This window comes from Agelaius phoeniceus, chromosome 13 (genome assembly GCF_051311805.1).
Source record: "Agelaius phoeniceus isolate bAgePho1 chromosome 13, bAgePho1.hap1, whole genome shotgun sequence".
Lineage (NCBI taxonomy): Eukaryota > Metazoa > Chordata > Aves > Passeriformes > Icteridae > Agelaius > Agelaius phoeniceus.
Window position 1 is genome coordinate 15,863,381 of NC_135277.1, and position 23,605 is coordinate 15,886,985.

A 23,605-nucleotide genomic window follows, 5' to 3' on the forward strand; every position below is an offset into this window, starting at 1 on the left:
ATGTGATAATGTTGAAAAAGAGGAAATGAAAGAGCAAGCTAAGGGACATGATGTGCAAAACACAACTGCTTAATTCTTGCTACTAGATAACATTTAAAAGGCTTTCTGATTAATGAGTGCAGTGGGTGAGAATAGCTGTGTGGGAAGAACTGGTTAAACTTCGTGCCATAAAACCTCTTAGTGTCAATAAATTATAGCCCCAGCAGAGGGTTATTTTCTGTGTCAAGAGAGAAAGTTTAGTACCTACTGCCAACCCTTTTTGACTCCAAGGCCCACACATGTGATTTCTTTAAACTAGAGCTCCAAAAAGTTTTTGGGAGCACTGAGACAGGAACAGAAAACTTGTTGTCATTTGCATGTGATAGGATTTTTAAAAGAAACCTAAAGCAATATGTGGTGAAGTAGCAGTAGGGATAAAGACATTCCAGAGGAGCATTAGAGAAATTCTGTGGAATTCATCTTTAGAGCTAAAGGGCTTAGCAGACCATAGAGTGTCATGTGTTTTGGGACTTGCAATGGGAAGATTTGTGTAGAAGGAGGGGGCAAGAAGATCTTATGTGCTCTTTGCAAGCACTGTAGGACAGGCCATGGGACATATACCCCATGGGATAGAAAACGAACCAAAACAATTTTGATCCCCTGTAACTTCTAAACTTTTCTATATGTACATGTAATCAATTTTGTTTAGAGGTGCATTTATTGTATTTACGCTGTGCAAATATCTCAGATGATAAAAAGTTCTGTGGATTATATAGTAGAATTGATGTTTGATGACTTCTGTGTACTCAAAAAAATTTCTCAGCACACTGTTGCCTTATTGTTAAACATCCCAACATTAATGTGCTGGGTTTGCTGCAGATCTTAATTAGTAAATTGAGCCTTGAATCAGGGGTCACCTGATACCAGGTGCAAGTTCCAGCCTTTATTTTCAGTCTTTTTTTCTGCTTTCATCGCTCCCTTTTCTCTCTTATTCACTGTCCATTAGCTAGAATTGGTTTAAATTGGGACTGTTTAGCCTGGAGAAGAAAAGGCTCTGGAGACTTTAATGTGGCCTTTGATACTTAAAGGGGCTTATAACAAAGATAAGGACAGATGTTTCAATAGGACTAGGGATGATGTTTTTAAACTAAAAGAAGTGGATTCAGTCTAAACATAAGGAATTAATTTTTTACAATGGGGATGTTGAAACACTGGAACTGGTTGCCCATAGAACTGGTAGATGGTAGAGGCCCCATCCAAGGAAATCAAACCAGACTGGACGAGAGTCTGAGCAATTTGGTGCAGTTGAAGATGTCCCTGCTCATTGCACGGCAGAGTTGGACTAGATGATCTTTAAAGATCCCTTCCAACTGAAATTATTCTATGATTCTAAATAGTGTGGGACCTAAGAGGGATTGTGAATGGTTTCAGTAAGACAGAACAGTCTCGGTGAGGAAATCTAGTTGACTTTAAAAAAACAGTGCAGTCCTAGTAAGTACCTGTAAATAGATTAACTGCATGAAAGTATAACACTCTTTCTGTTTTTCTGATGTTTAATCAACAGCATGTAAAAAGAGACTATAGAAAATTCTTCTCTTGCAACAGTCAAAAAACCTAGGAGGTGTGTTCCAAGTAAAGTCTTTATCCTGAGCCTTCTACTTTGTGCTTCTCACGACAGTGTGCTTGTCAGGTACCTTGTCAGAGGCTTGTACATCAGAGACCTGGCTCCACTCCTGAGCCTGCTGGGCAAGCTTGTCTCTCCTAATGTACAGGGAATTGCTTTCACAGAGCTGAACCTTCACTTAATAAGGGTGTGTTTGAGCAAAGCACCAGTGTGATGGGGAAGAAAGACTGCATCTGTTTCTCTGTTGTTACATTCTGATATCTGACCTGTTTCTCCCCAAAGGCAAATCTTCCATCTGCCAACGCAGCCTCTGTGCTTTGCAGTGGCTGTAGAAGGAACAGATGTGTGGTCCCTGAAGTCACCGTGCTTGCACCATCTTACACTGCTTGGTGCTTAGAGCTGAGTAGCAGTTCAGGGTATAGCAAAACAGCCTGGGGTGCTTCTCCAAAGCAGTGGAGCCTCACAGAGCCAAAGGCTCACAGACCATGCACTGATTGCTCGGGTTATCCTGCTGAAGCTGAGGTGGAAGGGAGGAATTACCACAGCTGGTTTTCACACACCTCCCTTTGCCATCCCCTTTCAGTCGTTCATGCCGATAGAGCACTCAAGGTCTTCCTTCACCACTCGTGCTCTGCTATTGTTTTCCCCACAGTGATGCTGCAGGATTCCATTTGTTCATTAAGCTGAGGTCCCGAAATGAAATGCCTTTTTATCAGACATTAGCATATGTGCTATTGTGGATTTGCATGTTAATGCACTGTGAAAGCGTGGGAATGGCACGGCAGGGAGCCATCCCTGAACTGGCCGGGGTTGCTGCTGGTGATGCTTTGCATGCCGTAGGTATTAGAGCTCTCAGATGCATCAGGAATGCAAGACGTTCAAGTGTCCCAGGAAACTGGCAGTCCCCTTCTGGGGATTTATCGTGGTGATTTCCAGCTGCTGTTTGCATTAGGAAAGAATCAGTCAGAAATGCTGGAGATTTCAAAGTGGAAGCAACCTAGGGTAGAGCCAGCTTCCTTAATGACACAAGTACAGGTACAGGGAGTTTGCTACAAAAATAAATGCTCTGGGTGGAAGGGCACAGTTATTTTCAACTAGTTGTGATGCTGAAATGAAGTTTCAGAAAACATAGAACTGACTTAATGTTGCACTAACAGAACAGCTGTCACTTTCTAGTTGAAAATTACTACAGAAAATATCAACTAATGGCAGTTTTTCCACCCTAGCCCCTTTTAGGTGTGAAGGTAATGATATCTGCCAAAGTCCTGGCTCATGTCATCAGCAGCAAGGCTTACATTGCTTTCTGTTTGGTTGAAAAATGGAACTTCTGCAAATACCCAGAGGGTTCTGCAGGTAAAATCCTGGTTTTCCCTACTCACCACTACCTAGATGAGCTCATTAGAACAGCTGTACTGGAGCTGATGTTTTGCATTTCTGGAATTTTTTTCATTACAAGTACACTTACAGTCCTATTAGAAAAGTGGGATGCCTCAGTCATTCTGGTGCTGATGTTTTTGGGTTAAATTGTACTGCTGCAGCTTCATTTCACAGTGCTGTAGTGTAGCCCGATTTAAAATCTGCAAGGCAAAACAAAACTGTGGCACTGTAGTTCCAGTAACTGTCAGCTGGATGAGCTTAGCTAGGTCCTCACAACTGTTAGTAGAAATTAGTGGGAAGGGCAAGGGTATGTGAAACATTTAGTCTTCTGTAATCTAAAGCTTTGGAATTTAGGAAGCTTTTTTTGGATTAGTAGATGCTTTATACTGGAGAACTAGTTTTCATCCAGAGGCTTACTCTACAGTGATGGACTGTGTCTATGTGGGTAATTGTGTCATAAAGTCTGTTTCCCACAGCATTCATAGATGCATTTGCCCTCCCAGATGGGTTCTAACCATTTTGTACAGATATTTGTAATAAGCTGCCTTCAGGCAACACAAAACACCATCAAGATTTTGCAAAGGGCGGTGCAAAACAGCTGTGGATGATACCAAATTATCAGGTAAATAACACTCCTTTAGGGTGACAAATGATGATACTATATGTTATCCCATCAGAATCTGCTCCAAACCCCAAAAAGTTCCAGAGAATTGCCACTCATAGCATGGGATGATGTTACTAACAGGAATGACTCAGTAGCAATGGATGCAATTCCACCTTTCATGGTGAAAATGCAAATTATTATGGATAACTTAAAAGCCACCTTTCTGCTCTGGAATATGCCTGATGGCAGACAAGTCACTCCTCAAAACCAGTGCTTTCCTTTTCTGGTTAATTTTGGAACTCGTTACCATGTATTTGTGAGCTACAGGTGTGTTGTGTTGGTAGAGTACTTAGGCAATAATACTAAGCCTCTGTCACTCACTGATTACCTTCATCATTTTAACCTTCAAAGTGCACAAGTGTAACAAGTCCAGAGAGCTCTCCAAAGCAGTGCAGAAGCATCAGCTGGAGGTGGTTATGCTATTTTGGAGCTGATATTCTTATTTTTATTAGTCTTCTTTTGCTTCCTCTTACTTGCTTTGAGATTTACTGCAGGAAAACCTGCTGAGTGCCCAATACATGACTGGCCAACAGTCATGCATTCTTTGAAAACATTGGAAATGAAGCTGTAGCCTTTCTTGCAATGCCTGTATTTTGTATGAAGTTAATTAAAAGGAGCTAAATATTTGCACATCTTTGGCAATATCAATGTATTCTATATACAGCATAAGCATTTTTGTGTATTCTTACTTTCTGAAGTAAAAACTCTAAATGTAGATTCCAGGAGTAGGAAACAATATCTTAAGTTTATCTATCTTGCTACATTATTCTAAATAAGAATCTGTGTTTGTTTACCTGCCAAATCAGTGTAGTTGCTGTGCAGTTTCCAGCTTTGGTGTAACCACACAGTGTACTACATCTCTTGGTAAGGTCCATTTATAAGTTTTTAGTATTCACAGTGTTTTCCAGATTCAGTAGAATTGCCTTTTTTAATCCTCATCACTTTCTTTATTATCAAAGCCTAAGAATCAGTTACTAAGGATTTATTTCCAGCTTTTTTAGTATTTACACCTTTCTACTGAAATATGTGGAAAACCCTATAGCAAAAACCTACAGCAAAAAACTATTTATCATGGGTATCAAAAATTGTAATGCATATAACATTGCTGTGAAATACAACATCATTATCCCAAAAGTAAAGAGTGAGCAGCCTGTGCTAAGGCAAATGCACAGTCAACTATGCAGATTGAAATTTTAGTACCATTTACTACTGTGTTTTCTGCAGTAATTGGTAAGCTATTGAGAAAAGCTCTACTGTCTAGCAAAAGTAGATGCTATGAATAAATCAAACATGATATTTTCAAGCTGTTGTGAATTTATTGTTGCAGGGCCAGACCTGCACATCTGCTTGGACTGTAGAGTGATGTGAGTTTTATCCATGAGGCTGGCAAATTTTGTACTGGCCAGACTTGTATTAGAAGGGTAACTTTTTTGGCAGTAAAATGATTTTCCTTCTCAAGATGTCTCTCTGTGCTGCAGGATGTTAATAGCAATAGATAAGTACATACCTGGTCATCTGGAAAAGCCAGCAGTGCTGTGGTGCAGAACACATTCACTGCAGAATTGGGAAGAGTTTTACTTGAATTCTAACCACTGCTCTTCAGTGAGACAGACCTGCCCACTGCTACCTCCTTCCTTGCTTTCATGTTGGGCCCCTGCCAGGGTAGTAATGGCTCTTCTGTACACTGGGCTTTCAGGATGAGACATGGGCATTTGTGGATTAATCTCCTGTTACTGAGATAACTTGTGTGCCAGGAGAAAAATAAACTGTCAACTGTTTGTGGCACAGTGCAAAGGTTTCTCTCTTGCACCCATGGTGGAGGGAATCATAACTTCTGTATCTGCACATCCCTTCAAATGGAGGAGGAGGAGAAGAGTGAAGGACAGCTGTACTGTTTGAGCTTGACCTTTTTATTTAGAACTGCTACATTTCAAAGTGAGAAAATAGAAAAAGTGCACTGAAAAAAGAGGGCTTTAGGATACGAGACTGAGAGCCAAAAGAATGGGCTTTGCTCTCAGCTCTACCACGAGTCTCTGGGGCTGTGTTTAGATAAGTACCATCCTTGCTCAGTGCTTCATTGTCCCCAGGTGTAAAGCAAAGATAACGATTTTCAAAGAATTAACTAATGTTTGTAAAGAGCTTGGATGGCAAGGAATGAAAAAGAATCATGAAAAGAGAGGGAAGCTGTGTAGGAATTTGGCTTTCACACTTTACTACTAAAGAGGCTTTTGCCTTCCTTAACAAGCAAATGAAATGGACACTGGGCTTGTCTGTCATGAAGTTAATTTGGTGTCTCTAAACTGATTAATTAAACATGTTAAGTGTAAAGAAATGTGGCCGAAACAGATTAGCAGGGCATGTGGTTCTGTGGGAGGCCATTGAACATGAAATTACATAAAATTTTCAGTGTGAGAGGCTTTCGTTAAGGTCACTTGAAAGTGTTTGGGTACAAGTCAGATTGTTCCTGCTGCACTGCAGAGAAGGATGGAACTGAAAATACTGGTGGAAAAGGTCTCACAGCTGGAGAGGCAGGCAGGTACAGCCTTAATTTCTGTCTAGAGAGAAGCTCCAAAATTAATTCCTTAAATGTAGGGCTTTTGTACCCTCTCAGTTTGGGAAACAGAAGGCACTGGGAGAATTGAAACCCAGAGGTCTGATACCAAGCAGATAGCTGGGAGATGGATCTCTGTGTTGGATGCAGAGGGTAGTGGTGCAGAGCTGGAGTGGAAGTGCACAGCCAGGTACAGGACAGGAGCAGGGAGTGCTGCCAGTCATGGTGATGGCAAGCACAGAGCTGGCCACCAGGAAGGCAGCCCTGGCAAGGGAGGTTTCATACAATGCCCTGGGCACCAAAGGATCCACAGCCAGTCCAATGGATCTGCTGCTGCTGACCTGCACTGGCCACTCGTGCTGTGCCTTGGGGTTTGGGAGGGCACAGGCTGCTGTCCCTGTGAGCAGCTGGAGCCAGGCTGTGTGGGGACAGCAGCTGTGCCTGCTCCTGCCAGCCCGTGCAGGCTCCTTGCCTGGCCCAGCCTTGCTGGCAGAAGTGGAGACGTGTAGGAGCAGAAACAGCAGATGGCAAGCAAGAGCTTGGCTGCTGGTGCATACAGGGCAATAATGGAAGCATAATAAAGGGATATTATGCAGGATAATGAAGCAATGCCCAGGTCATGGATTTGAGAATTCAGTATTTCTATCTCAAGTAACAAAAAAATTTATAAAGTCATATCTGACAACGTGTTGGATTTTTTTTTTGTGGTTGTATCATTTGATCTAGTAAAAGATCCTATTACTGCCTGCAAACTTTGCAATGTCTAGAACTTGTGAACCTGCCATGTAACCACTAGCATTTCCTCTGCCCTTCCTTCAACTGTGGTATACTAAGAAAAATTAAAAGAAGAGGAAGCTGTGGGGGGGATAGAATGTAAGAAAATAAAGATAGTGCAGAAGGCAGTCTCACACCTGAGGAGTTGCAGCTGTACCAATCACCAAAGATTAGGAACAGGCCTGCCCTTAATAGGCCACAGCTGTGTCCAATAAGAAGATGAGTGCTACAAAAGAGTGGGGCAGCTGGGTGAGGAGGGAGATGGCGTTTGTTGGCTGTGCTGTGAAGAGAGATGGCGTTTGTTGGCTGTGCTGTGAAGAGAGATGGCGTTTGTTGGCTGTGCTGTGAGGAGCTGCCCATGAGAAATCACCGGGAAGGTATGGGACCTTTGCAATAAGGTGACAATAGGAAGCCATTTAGAAAAACACTCTAATTGCATAGTCATTATTTTTCAAAGCTGAAAATAGAGCTCCTCAGTTTGCTAGATAATACCCCAATCTCTGAGTATTATATATCAATATACATTTCATGGACAGACGTGAGTATCTAAACACAGGCACTTCTAATTGATGGGGTTTTTTTGTAATTTAGAGCAAGAATCTGAACTAAATTTTTAAGTGTGTAAAGCTTTTGAAGCTCCATCGGTGTCCCAAATTTAAGTTTTTTTTCTTTTGCCTTACCCCTCATACCACAGCAGGATTTGTTAGTCCAAGTCAAAGGAATCACTTCCTTCTGTCTCTTCACATTTGGCTTTTGTGAGTTTCTTTAATGCCTCTGGTTCTATCATCTGCACTATGTGGAAAGCAGTAATTTGTGCTGACATCATCTAACTGCCCTGAAGAAGAAAATATGTTGCATATCACCAAGGAAAAGGAAATATTTATCCATAATTTAGGGTAGTAATGGGGTTTAATTCACAAAGTCTCATGGCATCTCACATACTGACAGATTCTACTATCATTAGCAATGTCTTGGGTTGCTGTTGTATGGATTTAATCAGTTATGACTGAAAGGAAATCATTACAAGGGCCTCTGTCTTGTAACCACTTCTGGGTACTTTATTATCCTTTGTAGCAGTTATGCTTATGAGAACTCAGGAGATTTTTCCAAGCAGGGAAACCCACACAAATTGTTGATGTTTGAGGGGGCTGGTAGCAGTGAGGTGCTGGTGCTGCATAAAAAGCTGGCTCCTCCTCCCCAGCCACAAACTCCTGTGACAGCCCAGATTGATGGATGGACATTTGTTGGTTATTTATAGTTCTTAACCTGCCAGGGCTGTGCTGCTGGCCCTGCCCAACACACCAGCGTGCCAAGCAGGCAGCTGCAGTGCCCAAGGGGGGCACACTCCTCTCTGTGTGCTGTCCCTAAGCCACACAGAGCTCACTCACCCAGGCAGCTCCACCCTGCAGCGTCTGTGACCTTATCCTCACCTCCCATGTGCACCTCATGGCTTTTGTGGCTTTTCTCAGTGGGTGGAAGTCATGGTATATAACATAGAAGGCAATATGTTGCCTCTAGTTTAAGAAACTGTGTTTCTGTTTGAAGAGATGAGGTGTCTGATTGAGCAGTAAAACATTTGATTCAGCAGGTAATAGATCTGACTCACTGGCTCATTTATTTGTTTCCTAAGTAGTCATATAAAGTGATTAACAAAGCATCTGGCTTACTACATATTCTGGTTTTCTTTTTTTTAATCCTGTATAATTAACTTATGTATGTCTGTGTGATTCCTCTCCTCTCTAGCAGTCCATAAAATCTCTGTCAAATTGGGTTTGGGACATGGCTACCCCAGTGTGTGGTCAAAAACAATAGTGGCCCTGTTGTCACATACAACTCAACAGCAGTCACTCTGAATGTGGCCATGAGCTAAATATAAACATGGCATACATTTGCTTGTCAGTGAAGGTGGTGTATTTTTAGAATTCAACTGGAACCTTACAATTTCTTATATGTGTTTGAGAGGCTTCAGAGGCGACTGTGTCTTCCACAGCCAAAAACCTATTTTGAGTTCTACCCAGTGCAGTCTGTATTCCATCTGCTCCTTATTTATGGCACTCTGAAGCATGCCAGCATGCAAGGGGACAGAAGCCATCCTGTTTTGACTAGGCTGGAACTGTGTCTGTGATATTCTTGTTACAGTCTCATTTGAGGCAGTAGGAGTAATTGATTCAGTAGGACTGGCACAAAACCAGACAGATCAGGTCAGATCAACACTGAACTAATTTTGTGAGGATTTCTCTTGCTGAAAATGTTTTAAAAAATATTTTGTGTTGTCATCATTCCAATCAAAATGTTCTGGTTTTGACTAAGTTGTAAATATTGCAGGCACTGATCTGGAGATACCCTGAGGTGAAATGCTTCTGTCTCTGATTGCCACTTTCCTAGAGTTTTAAAAATACTGACATTCCTCTTTTTAAAATTCTTTTCATTTAAATGTCCACTTTCCACTGGGAGCAGGAAGATGCTTGGTTTGAAGCACGTGCGCTCATTTGAAATTCTGAGCTAGGCTGGATATTTCTGCCTGCCCCTACCTTGTGTCTGACAGATGTGTCCTGACTTCTTATGTTTCATGTGACTCTTTTCTGCCTAAATACCATTTTGTTAAGATTTCAGTTAGTTCTAAGAGCAATTAATTTTTGTAACAGCTGTTGGTGAGGAATTTTCACCTGAAGACAGCTGCTGAATGTGAGCACCTGAGAGAAAGCTGAATCCTTTGTCATTGGAGCTGAGAGGTTCGTCCAAAGGAGAACCTCCTCCCAATGACCTGGGTTTCTTTATCCCTGCACTTTGAGAGGATTATGTCCCGAGGCTGCTGGCATTGAAACACAGAGGTAAAGGAGTCTTAAAATGTGCCATGAAAGCAGTTGGAAGTCAAGATGCTGGAAAACAGCTTCTTCAGGGTTCAGTTCCACTGGCTGAGGAAGGGGGACAAACTGCTCAGAGAGCTTATAATGCTTGAGCTCCTTATAAAGGCTAAATGTGTTGGGACAAAGAAATTTGAATTGCTATTTGTTAAAGATTTATCATCATCCCTTAGTGTATGGGAATGGCTAATAAAGAGGCCACAGGCCTTTCTTAGTGTCTTTAGCAACATCAAGGGAAGATACATTTTATCAAAGCTATCATCCCAAGATCCAAGAACTTCTCTTTCAGATGAATCCCTTGGGTTTTGCCTAATTCTCGCAAGAAAAAGCTCTTTTTTAACATGCAAAATGTATGATCCCCTTATAGTCAAACTGTCTTGTGTTTCTCTGAGCCTAGTGGCTCTTTCAGGGTTGGGCTACCAACACTGGGATCAGGGAGGCTGCAGGAAGGGAGTGATTGGCACAGGAGAGCAGAAATGTGTGGATTATGAAGATACAAATATCCGTGCTGGGAATGAAATTGGATTTTCAAGCGATCAGGATTTCCCCACTGCTCTCAAAGCAGATCTCTAGGGGTTTGTTAGCTGGAGCTGAGGGGAGAGGGAGGAAGGAGCTGTTCATTAGTGCACAAGGCTTTCAGGAGGTGGCTTTGGGAAAATCATGATGTATGGAACTGCTCTCTGCTTACAGAGGAATCAGAGAAATTGTTCTAGACTTTCTGTCACCAGCTGGGTCCCTTGGTGAAACACTTTCAGAGAAGGGTGATCATGAGGGAGCACAGAATATTTGCATAATATGTATTAGCTTTTTTTTCCTCTCCTTACATTCTTCTCTGTCTGACTGAAGTCAGCTGCTGTGTGGTGGGTAGGAGGAGATATCACATCCCTCAGCTTTCCCAAGTTCTGCCTCTGCCAGCTTATGTTCAAAGGACTCTCCTGCCTGATGTCTTACTTCCCACTACCCATCCCATGTCTGAGTGAGTTCCCTTGCCAGGGACACCTCCAAAGCTGCAGCAGTAGAGTTGATCTGAGCACACACACCATTGGTGTGGAGTGCTGCTTGCTTTAAACCAAGAGCCAGGCTGTTTATATTCCAGCCATACCCTCCAAAGCACAGCTGTACTGGAAATGTCAGTGCAGCCCATTTGTCCTGGCTCTTGGATGGTGTTTGAGCAGAGGGGAGCATGAATGTGAGCCTGTAGGAAGCTGCAGATCCCACAGGTCTTTTTCTGCCTTATCCTTTGCCAAGTAATTATTGAGGTTTATGTTGGCTTCAGTGCTTTTTAAAAAAATTATCTTCAGAGTGTTCCATATTACCTTATTGTATACACTTGGAAAATACTTCAATTAAAGCAGATTAGTATTTTATTAATATGATTTGTACAGGCTGTTTTCAGGCAGCTGCAATAAAAAGAGATGGAATTTCACAGAAGAGAGATGCCAGAGGATAAACAACTCCCAGCTGGAAAGGCTATGCCTGATACTTCACTTTACATTGCAGTCTTCACAAAAGATAGCTTTGAACAAACTAGGAACCACACTCCAAAACTAGAGATACTCTGGAGTGCATCTGTGTGAATGTGTGGTAAGTGCTGGAAAGGATGCTGTGCTTTTAAATCCACTTGAAGGGCTGCTGTACCACCTGCTCGTGGCTACAGTGCCATGAGGAGCACTTTGAGAGACAGGGATCTAAACCAGAAGTAGAGAGGATTTGGAGCTTGTGCTTAGAGCCCTGCAATGCCAGGAGTCAGACAGGTGTCTGAGGAGACAGGTTCCAGCAAACTGCAGCAGCCAGCTTGTCAAGACAAGGAGGACACTTGTGTAGGTGAGAGCTGGAAGCACTGACTGAAAACCAGAATGCCTGGGGGATGTCTGTGTGTACCCATGGGAGAATCCTTTGTCTGCTGTCTGTCAACTCCTCAAAGTATCTGAGAACTTACACACTGCTTTGCCCAAGGTCATGCAAAGAATTAAGGCTCTCTGACCCCCACAGTAGGTGGTGGGGGTTTTATATAGAGTAAGTTAAGTATTTTATTTGGAGTTAGCACCCAACTACATACAGTGTTATGTTGTGCCATAATTTAAGCAGCTTCTACTGCCTAAAAACACCAAGAAACCCCAGAAACTCTGGTACCCAGCCTTATTCTCTTTAATTGCTTGAATCATTCAAGAATTGGTTGCAGTCATGAATAGGTCTGACCCAGGAATTTCAGAACTGCCTGAAAATGGAGTCTGGTTTGCAAGGCTGTTTGTAGTACAGGTCCCCTGATTAATCAAGATGAGTATATTGGGATTTCTCTCTGCTGGTGGTTGCCTGTCTGCAGAGGTATTGGAGTGGTTGGAAGCCTTGCCCTTCTGGTGAGCACAGCTTTAATCAGCTGTGAAGTTCCAAGGCAACTGGGGCCCACTGGGCAGGAGTGTGACATGAAAAAGAGCTCTTGTTTTACCAGGAAGCAAGGCTTTGACTATAAAGCATGAAGTCACTACCCAGAGGAGTTAAGGAGATGGGCTTTTCCTTGTTTTATTTGATTTTTATTTGTAGGGTGTTTTTTCATATTAGGATGGTAGTAACATTGAATCTTGTCTTCCCAACCCCTCTGATTTTGCTCCTTTAAATCTCTCACAATTTGTTAATCCCAATGTTTTTGTGAATTAACTATTCACAAGACCTCTTTTACTATTGAGTTTCTAGAGACATTTTTTTCCTTCTCTAACTTAACTTTTTGCACCCTCTTACTCCTTCCTTGCCTTTACCCACCTCCTCCTCTTTTGCTTAACACATCAGCTGGTTCTTCTTCCAATTTTAACACAGCACTGAGGGACTGGCAAGTTGGCAAATGCATGAAACCACTTCACTGGTGGTTGTTGCTATGTTTGCCAGTACCAGCTGGAGAACTAAGTGCTGGTAAGCCAGATACAGCCTAATTTCACTGAACTTCCTATTACTGTGAGATCCAAAGCACCAAAGCATTGCTTTCTGTGCATCAGCTGGTTCCTTTGTTATGGCTCTGAGAGCTGCACTCGAGCTGGTTTGTGCACACAGGGTAGACAAGAGGGGTGGTGGAACCAAGGGTGGTCACCTGTCATGTTCTGCTGGCACAGAATTACAGGGAAATGTTCTGTGGGAGCTTTTCCCTTTTATTACTCACCTGCAGATTTACAAGTGTTCTTCTAAAGGAGGATGGGTTCAGAAAGCAGCAGGTGCAGCAACTGGTAGCTTTCCACATGAGGAAGGCTGAATTTTACTTTGCTTTATTAGCAGTGATTTCTTCCCCCTCTGAGATCAGTTATGCCATTTCTGCAGACCCAGGTCCTAACCTGTGTACAATCAGCATCACCTTAATCAGGTGGGATGAAAAATGAATGCTCTAAGTCTGGCAAAAAGATATTAGAATTCCTGGTTACTGACTCAGTATTTATTGCTCAGTTTTTAAATACTCAGTATTTATATTAGTTTAAATAATTTAAAAAAGGGAAGTAGTGTTTAATTTTTACTTCTCTCACCACTTAGAGAACCATTTGGCTCCATCTCTAGGTTCTGGCAGAGGGAATGTTCTGATGACTGCAGCATAGCAATAGTTGATAACTTTTGTCAGGCAAACAGCAAATATCCCAACTCCTGAGGCCAGGCCAGCTGTGTATTCTTCTGGAGGGATTGCTGTTCCTGTACAGCTCCCAGGGGACATGGAATTGAGCTGACTCCTTGGGTTGTGTGCTTCTGGGGGAGACATACAATGAGCTTCTCCTGGTTGGCTCATGAGTGTGCACATTATTTTGGGGATTTTTTTCTTTAATTTTGCAGCAATTAAAAAATCAAAGTAACCTACCATATTAAAAAGGATGATTAACTGGCTAGGTCTTATTTTTGATAATTTACTTAATAAGTTATCTAATTAGCAGGAAGATGGTAGCAACCAAAATGTGAGACAGTTCTTAATGATTTTTTTTCTATATCCAGGAGTTTTATCCTAGAAGCATAAAAATTCTTTATAACTGAATGCAACAGGGAATGGAGTTGGTTCAGATCAATCCTTGGTCTTTCATGAAGAGCATTTGGAGTAAGCCTGAGCCTTGCTGAAATCACTGGAGCAGGAACCAGCAGTCAGGGAGGAGAGCCATGGAAAGAAATCTTGGTTTTGCCCAAGGTGTAGGTTTGTGTGTGATGTTTCCTATGATTCCCCTCATGACTTTTCTTTCTGCATGGAGAGTTCAGCAGGTGGCACACAGAGCTCTGGTTTGTCCAGGTTCAATCCATTCCTCATTCTCCACAATTTCTGTGTGCTTGAACAAGTCCCTCTGCTTCCTCACTGGGATGTTGAGAGGATAAGTGACAAAGCTGGAGGCTGCTAAATCCTATGTTAACAGGGATCATATACATGCACTATATAATGTCTTTATGTGAATTTTACCCATTCAGCTTGATTCATGTGCCAGTTGAGCTTCACTTCACCCAGAATATTCCATTGCTTTAGAATTGTTTCTAAGAATTGCTCTAGTGTAGTCTGCCTTAAGCTAGATTTATGCAAACAACACTTGCTTAAGACCAAAAAGAGCTATTTGCAGCAGCTTGAATAACAAACCAATGGACTAAAAACTAAGATGTTTTGTGTTTGAGGAGAATAGAAGTTCCAAATCCCAGTCTGACTGGGTTTATTGACAGAAGCTTTTGCCATCCTTTCCTGAACCTATTCTGTCAGGATGTGATTGTTTTCCAACAGAAAAATTCACAAATACAGGCGAAGGAATGGAAAAAGAAGTCTGAATTCTGGGCAGTATACTTTTCAATTATATTTTTGGATGCCTGCTTTGGTAAAGGCCAATTATTTTGCTCTACATGATTGAGCTAAACTGACAGAAAAGAGAGATAATTAATTCTAGTAAGGTGAAGATACCCAGTGAGTTGCAGTATACAGAGCATGAAAAGTGCATCTATGCATAGAAGTTCCTGAGCCTGAATCTTTGTGCAGTCAGCCTCTTAGTAGGTCAATTAGCACCTTACTCTATTTGGGCCATAATAATCAACTGGCCTCTACAGAAATTGGGAGTGACATTCAGTGCATGTCTCCTTCAGACATTTATGAATTCATTACCAGCATAATAAGGCAGCAGAGCTCACACTGAGCATCATGACCTCTGAGTAATACCTAGATGCAAACGTTTTGGCAAATAGTTGTTGATTTCAGACTTAGGAAAAGAGGACATTTTTGATTCCACTCCGTTCTTCTATGCTTGAAAGGCTTGTGTAGGTGGGTACAGCAGGGAAAGCTCCTGCTGAGACCTCCTCAGTCTGAGCAGGAGCATTCAGCACCTGGAGTCCCAGGCTGTCCCCTTTGAAGGTGGAGCTGCCTAGGAAGTCTGGACAAGACCATCATTTTGTTTATCCAGGTCAGTGGAAATATATTTTGAGGCCTCTTTTGTTGGGTTTGTCATCACACAGTGTCTTTATTTTAGGGTCTGAGAGATGTGTAGTAAAAGACATACTTTGGATTTTTATCAGCCACTGAGGTCATTCTTGGGGAGCACAGAGAAATACATGACCCTGTTGTGTACACAGGAAAGTGAGGTGGCTGGGGAAGTTACCTTGGTTTTGCTTAGGCAGTTCTTGGCAAGGGCTGGGTAAGCATGAATTATAGCTCAAAATGAGTCCAGCCATGCTTCTAGGGAAGGGGTGGTTTGGTTTTTCTTCAGTACTGTCCATGTTCTAACAGGACAAAGTCAGGGAAGCCTTTCTGGGCCTGTATATTCTCCAAGCACCCCTCCTTGTTAGACTCTTCTCTATTTCTCCTGGCACAGCCTTTTAAAGCCATCACCATGCTGCACTTGGAGCAGAATTATCTCTGCTATAGTCTCCTTGAGGTCAGTGAAAATATGAGACTGAATTTCTGGAAATGGATTTTCTGTCCAATCTGCCTGTATTCATTTCTTCCTCTTGCCTTTGTCCGTGAGCTCACTCAAAACCAGCGTGGTTCAGTTGGGAGTATTCTGGGACACTGGATTTGTGCAGCAGATGCCATGGAAGGCACTTAATGCTGGATAGATTGTTTTCTCTAACCAGTGTGTACATTAAGTACTAGGCTAAATCCTTTTGGATTAGAGAAGTGAGAGAAAAAGAGACTATTTCTACAGGGAATTTTCCTTCCATGCCCCTGATTTTTGTGTATTTACAATATTGCTCTGAACTGGAATCACTGTATTTGGCACGCTTGATCTTTTCAATCTATTCCAATTATTAAGATTTGAAGTAGCATCCCAAAAAAAGTGCTGATTCCTTCAGGATGACACTAAGGAGTCAGCCCAGCACTTTGTCACAGCTCCCTTTGCCAGCATGCTAAGTGCTATTTATGTCCTTCCCAAGTCCTGGCTGGAGAAGAAATACAGCAGGCAGGAATCTGCAGGCAGACCTCACATGAGCCCTGGTGTTCTCATTCACATGTTGTGTGTCCTGTAATTGCAACAATGTCTTGGACACAAATGAGCTGGCATTCCCAAAACCAGCCTTCTGTAATGCTCATTCAGATATTTCCGTCTTTCCCCTTAGGAAAAATCTTGTTCTTTTGCAAGAACTAAGGACACATCAAAAGTACAAATATGCACTGGGCTGGAGGCCAGTTCTACCTTTGCAAAAAAGAGTTTATTCTGAAATGTAGGATTGGTCCCTGGCTGACAAGGAGTAAGGAGTATTAGTACAGAGTGTCAGGCCAAGTCTCTTCTATTACCTTTTTCCATATCAGTAAAATCCCAGGAGAACTACAACAATTGCTACAATTTCTAATTAACTTTTTAAACAGAAAGAAATACTGCTATTGAGTAATAAGATACAGGCTTGTGAGTTTACTTTGCTGAGAGTTTATTTAGCTTATTTATTTAGCTCTCTAGTTCTCCTTCTTTTCTAAACAGTTCTGACATGGTTCTGACAGGGGCTTCAGCTGAGATCTGATGTGGGCACTGTGCAGCATCCTGCACGAGCTGCAGGATCAGGAGTGAGTCTGTCCTTTCAAGTTGAGTTCAGCTGAGGCTGGAAGCAGAGTAAAAGCAACGTGTTTGCCTGCAGAGAGGATGGAAAGTGGGGTTTGTATCATGCTTCACTGCTTGCCCTCAGCTGAGACACAGCTCAGACTCTCATTTCACAGCTGCAGGGTGAGCACAGAAACAACAGTTCCTACAGGAAGGAGCAGAGAAACATAAAGTGTTAGGGCAAAAGCCATTGTGTCCAGAGACATGGATTGAAATCTCCAAAGAATATCATCTATCTCTGGTCTTTACTCCACACACTCAAATAGACCCAGATGTGCATGTGCACTCACTGGGAGCCTTGATGCATGAATAAAAGGGGAAAAAAAATCAATATGTTGCCCACATTAGGAAGATAATGATGGGTTATACCTCTAGTCCTGGGATCAGCTCTCTAGTGTGCAGTGAGCAGAGCTGTTTCTGCTTTAGAGCAGTAAAAGCCATTAATATTTAAATATGTCTTTTCTGTTCCACTCTTGCTGAAGATGTGCTCTTACAGATCATGCTATCCCAGAGACCAGTAGGAAAATAGACACACTGAGTGTCATGTTCATGTCTTTTTTTTTTTTTTTTAATTCAGTTTCTTTGTCTTTCCTATCCCAGCATTGCTGGTAGAACTGCAATGCTGTCCTTGTAAAAATTCTGGGATGGAAGAAAAGGAATTGATATCAGATAATGTTATATCTCTGTCTGTTGCCTGTTTGCCAGAACTCCCTACTGTCTGGATTGCAAAATTCATTTCTGCATAGCAAATGCAGAATCAAAGCAAAGGGGTTTTGGAAGTACATCCTCATGGATTTGGGCTCCTTCCTTGCTCTAATAATAGGTTTATTTAAGAAGTCACTGCTGATTTCAGGATGTTTGGGACTTGCAGGATATTGAATGAAAAGTCAGTGAGTAATGGGACTAGAGAAATTTACTCACTCTACAAATGCATTTAGGTATTCAAACACTGTCCTACTTGAAGACAATGGAAAGTGTTGCAAAAATGAATGGTGTCTGGCCCTGCAGGGGTGTTGGCACCAGGCTCTAGGTAAGTCAATGAGCCCATTTATAACCAGCACTATAAAATAGTTACCAAAAAGTCCCTCATGAATGATGTGCTCTTTTTTGCTTATAGTGATCTGTAGCAGTACTGTCATAATGGGGAGGACTGTCTGTACACTACAGATCTTACCCCCTTCATAAATACAGAAACTGGTGAAGAAACTCAAGTGACTCACACCAAACTCTCTGAAATGTACAAATACCAACAGTGACTTCATTTATGAAGGACAAGAACTGGCTGTTAGGAGTAAGCACATTAGTTTTGTGTGGGATCAGATGAAGGAGCAGACAGGAGGTTAAGGAACTGGAAGATTTTGTCTGTCAGTTCCCAAGGCAGAGCAGGGCACACACAGCAGAAGAGGAGTCACTGCACAGGAGGGATCTTCTATGGGCTTTCTGTGTGTGGGAGCCTTGTAGTGTCTCCAGGGGCAGTGGTTGAAGACACTACCCTTAAAACCTGATCTAAAGACCACAGAAATCACCATACAGATTGTACTTGCCTTCAGTTATTTCCTCTTATGCAGGAATAGAGATTTCTCAACAGTACCAATAAACTGAGGTGCTGCATTCCTGGATAATTGCACCTGGCCAGTATTGGCCTTCTGTGTCTGAAACCTCTGCATCAGTGTTACCTCCTGGTGGCTTCAGGCACTGCCTTGGGCTTTCCTTGGCCAGGTGTGAGTTCCCAGGAGGATGAAGTGACTGTTTGGCTGCCTCCTCATGCCAGCTCAGTCCTGTCAGGTCCCTGTAGCCACCCTGTCACTGTGTTGCAAGGGTGCAGCAGCAGGGAGGGATGCTCAGCAAACAGGGCTTACTCTGCTGCTGTACCCAGGCAAGGAAACGGATTTGCTTCATCCTGAATTGAATTAGTTGCTCTTTACACAATAACTGATTATTCTCCTTAAATCATCAGGCTTTTTAAACTTTTAAACACAGCCTATGGGGCAGGGCACAGCCCTTGGGCATTCCCCAGGTGGGGACACCCAGGGCCAGGGCAATGCTGGTTTCTGCCTGCTGTGAGGAACAGTGATAACTGCTCAGCAATTCCTGCCATCACAGCTCAACTCTATGCAGAGGGTTGAAAATAGATAATTAAATAATCAGTTATATCTTTTTAAACATAATCCCAACAAAAATGTGACTAGGGAAAGGTGACTGGTAATTAAAACATGGCTAAGAACAATCGTGCTTGAGCAAACAAAGGTCCTGACATCCAAATTCCTGATCTCTGCTCATGGTTTAGTAATACACGGAATGCTTAGAGAAGAATAAGAGAAACTGATTGATGATCAGAACTCAGACTTCTGCTAAAAACACCCTCATGTTTTCTGTTTATGTGGGTTTTTTTTAAGAATTCCAGACATATCTGCCTTTTTACTGCCTGTGAGTATCAAACACTTTCATAAACCCATTCATGATGACTCTCATATTACTTTATTTAGGGATGATGAGTGTTCTATTAAGAAGTATATTTAGCTAGCACAGTTTTACCCTTGTGTGTATTACAGTGTTTTAAGAATATTGAATTTGAATGCTTCTTCAGCATTCTTTCTGTAACTCCTTGCAGTCACATTTAGATTTAATTGCCTGAAATAACTTTCTATCTTTACCAAACCAATCAAGCAAGTTTCTTATTCAAGTCACTTAATTGTGTGTGTGTGACTGTGAGGCAATTTATCTTTGAGACAGACACTTGGAATGTGTGTATGTTTTGAATACAAATACAGATTTTCATGCTGTTGTTATTCTGCTAATGATGGCATGGCATTGCTGGTTTTTTTTTCCAGATTTAAAAGTCTAAATAAAATGACAAAGGCTTAAGTCCAGGCCTTTAAAACTATGACTATGCCTGACGATAATGAGGAGAGTAACCTCCTGTGTCCATTATCAAACTTCACAGGTGTGCACAGGAGCCACACAAGCTACTCAAACTCTCAATTTCTGTTCTTGTTAGTTAATGCTGTTCTTGCATTTAGAGATGAGTGCATATTTCCTCTGGAAATTAGGGAACAATGCTGAAAACATATTTATTTTAGATATTTAAGGACAGAAATTAAATTGCAGTATTGCTTTTTACATCCATAACTTTAGGTTACGATAATTCAATATGTGCAAGTAATCTAAATATAGTAAATCCTGCTGATTGTGGCAGTAGGAGGGGTTTTGGTAGCAGTTGATAATATAGTTGCTCTATAAGTATTTATACTAGTAAAATTTATCCAAAGGATCAAACCAGTGCTGGGAGAGAAATCACAAATGAACCTCACAGGGTAAACTTGAAATTTTTAATTCTTTATGAATTGTAAAAAAAAAGAAAAGGCTTGTTTAAGTCATGAGAAAAGTGAAGTCTCCTCTCCAGAAAGATGCAATAAAATGTGAGTAATAAAGCATTAATAATTCCTATTTCCTCATGGACTATGACCTTGAAATGCTTTCACCAAGTACAGGGGTTGGATGAAAAAGGCAAACTCTTTGGAGTATGAATGTCCTTAAAGAGAACTAAAGACTCTTGCAGAAGGAAACAACCAATATAAAAGCAAGAAACCTGGATGGAAGGATGCCCCTTGTGGTTTATATCCACCTGTGGGTGCTGTGGGATGCTCAGCTAGGAATCCTGGGAGCAGCCATCCATCCAGTCATTTGTTCCACGTGAAGGAATTCACTCCAGACATGCACCTTGTACCCCAAACACCCCTGAGTTTGTTTGGTATGAAGTAATTGGTTTTGCCACTAGTGAAGTCTCTGAATGCTGAGCAGCTCCTGCTGGTAAAAAGCTGCTTTGTTCTTCCCTGGGGGCTGTGCTTAAGGGCTGTGCCACTCTGGGGCTTTGGGGTAGGGCTGGGTCATCCCTACATGACAGGAGTTTGTGCCCCTGGGGGAGTTATCTGAAGCTGAAATTTGCATATATAAATGTTGATTATATATATATATTATTTTCATATATATATATATTATATAATATCTTTTTGCATTGTGAGTGAGGTTGTGACCTGAACAAACCCAGGAAGTATTCCTTGTGATCATTAAGTTCTTTTTCACTTGATGTGAGAACAAATCCATTTTCTAGGCTATGAAGTTAATTCCCTAAGTCACTGTCTCTGCTTTGTCCTTTTCAATTACTGCATTTGAAAGTCAGTGGCTATATTAAATAAACTCCTATTAAAGGGGTTTGGAATATCTCCCTTCTAGCACATCCCTGGGGAAATAATTTGAGTAAAATAGAGAGAAGATGACTTGGCAGCACTAATTCACCATTAGCTGCCAATTATATTTGTGGATGGTCAATATCATACCTGAAATAATGCAGGATGACTCAATTATTTGCTTCATGATGCTGGCCTGTTTCCCTTTTTGGTTAGCCCTCCTAAGAGCATAAAACAAGGAGAGAAGACAGGAAGATACTTGACAGCTCCTGTTATGGTTTGGGGTTTTTTTTAACATTGAATGCTTTACCTTAAGAAGTGGGACTTGATTTTGCCCCTTGGGCCTGGTGCAGGCAAACCACAGGCATTGCCCATCCAGAGGCCTTTTGACCCACATGAGACAGGGTTTGTAGATGTTGCTTTTAGCAGTGATGGCAAAGTGGCAGTGAACCAAGGGAAACCCATCACTATTTATGCACAGGACCTCACCTGACCTGCTCCTGCGTGTGCAGGACTGTGAGCAGCTAAGCTTGCTTGGCTGCAGAGAGCCATGGTTTAGTAGTCAGTGTAAATAAGAACAGGATTAAATGATCACTGGGACATGGCCCTGGCCACAGTTCATCCTCAGGGCTGAACTTCATGTCAGCTCACTCTCAGGGCAGACGTGCACTTGGCAGTGCATTAAGCTCAAGGGACAAACCAGCTGTGACCTGGGCACTGCCTCTCCCTGTGCCAGGAGCCCAGGGGCACAAAGCAGCAGCAGCAGGCAGCAATCCTTGGCCTGAAAGGGCACTGGGAGGCAAAACTGAACAGGACCTGCCTTGAAATGCCTGAAAGGGCACTGGGAGGCAAAACTGAACAGGACCTGGCTGGAAGTGCAGGAGGAGGAAGGCAGTGGTTTGGGAGCCGGTTTGTGTGCTGCTCCCTCTGGGGAATGTCAGTCCACAGGGGCTGGGCAGGGCACCAGCAGGGAAAGCAAATGTCTCAAGAGTGGCAGCTTGATCCACTGCCAACTGCTTGGCATTTTAGATGGCAGGCCAGGGAGTTTCAGTGGGAAAATCAGAGGTTCCTTTCATATGGACTTTCACTGTGCATCTTAGTTAAGAATACAAACATTTTTCTTCATTTCTATGGAAAAGAGTTCAGAGTTTTCAGCTGGCTGAACATAAGAACATTTAAGTCACATAATCTTTTACAAAGGTAGTTACATGAGTGCTCACCCTGGTATCTAGAGCTGTGCTTTATGGAGCTGATGGCCACAGGATTAAAATGAATGTTTTAATTTTGTCCATAAATATGAAAGAGCTGTCTTACTCAATTACTGTATTCATACTATGACTCTGTTAATTTTCCTTTTTGCCAGATGTGAACAGAGCAGACCACCCTTGTTTTTCACTTGTGTAATAAGAGGCAGTGAGAAATGCACTAATGTTTCTTTTTGCATTACTGGTCTGAATATTGGGTGTTTATCCAGTAGCTTTTCATGTAACTACTCGTTTATTAGTCTGATTCAGTTGCCGTTTCTTTGTGTGTACCATAAAAAGGGTTACTTGAGGCACGCAGAAGAGAGAACTTAAGTAATTTCAGATAATTCAGCAGCTCCCTAATCCTGATAACTTTAATCATTTCATGATTAAAGGATTTTAGCTTCTATTATTTTTTTCTTTGTACTGTATCTGTGTTATGAAAAAAAAAAAAAGTCATAGAAATAGTAGAGAAAACAAATAGACATGTAAAAAGTTAAAGCTTATTGAGTATAGAAAGATGTGTGATACATTTCCAGTGGTGAATTTTTGCAGGAGCAAATGCAAATTTTCCAGGTGTATTTCCAGGTAAGTTTTCCAGGTATATATGGAAGATACTGGTTATATGAAAAAAAAAAATTTTTTTCGTTCAAAACTTGCATGTAAGGTGTTTAGTTCAACCCACACATGACCAGCTGAAGGAGGATTATGCAGTGAGCAATAGCCCTTCAGGACTGCTTCAGCAGAGTCAGGACACCATTGTAGAACTGGCTTGGGTTTGCAGCATGATTTTGGGCACACTGCCTCCACCCCAACAGCTTTTATTTCCCCTTCCACCTTGGTTATATCTTTTCTATTTAGGATGTAGATGCATTATGAGTCAGATTCCCTTTGATGAAGTGCTTTTGCTGTGCAGTCATGATCTCTACTTCTGAAATAATATTTCATTAAATCTGCCTGGGTGACAAGGCTCTCTCAGACTTCTAATTTAGGAGGCATTTGAGACAAGCAGATCTTTTTTTTTTTCCCAGTGTCAATGATTTTTTAATTGGAGCTGAATTTTCAATGCAATCAGAGAAATATTGATTTGCTTTGGGATGTTGTCTCCTCCTTATGGTGTATTAATGCTGCTGAAGTAACTACAGGTGACTGAGGTTCCCCAGCCAGGGGCTCTGAACCCTGCTATGAGGATGAATACCAAGTAGCTCCTGAGCTTCAGATGCAGGGGAGGCTGGTGGTGTTTGTTTTCCCCTGAGCAATTTAGAGTTACTGTTAACAAAGATCCTAAAGGGATGGTGAAAACAATGCCATTGTCAGCCATGTGTTGT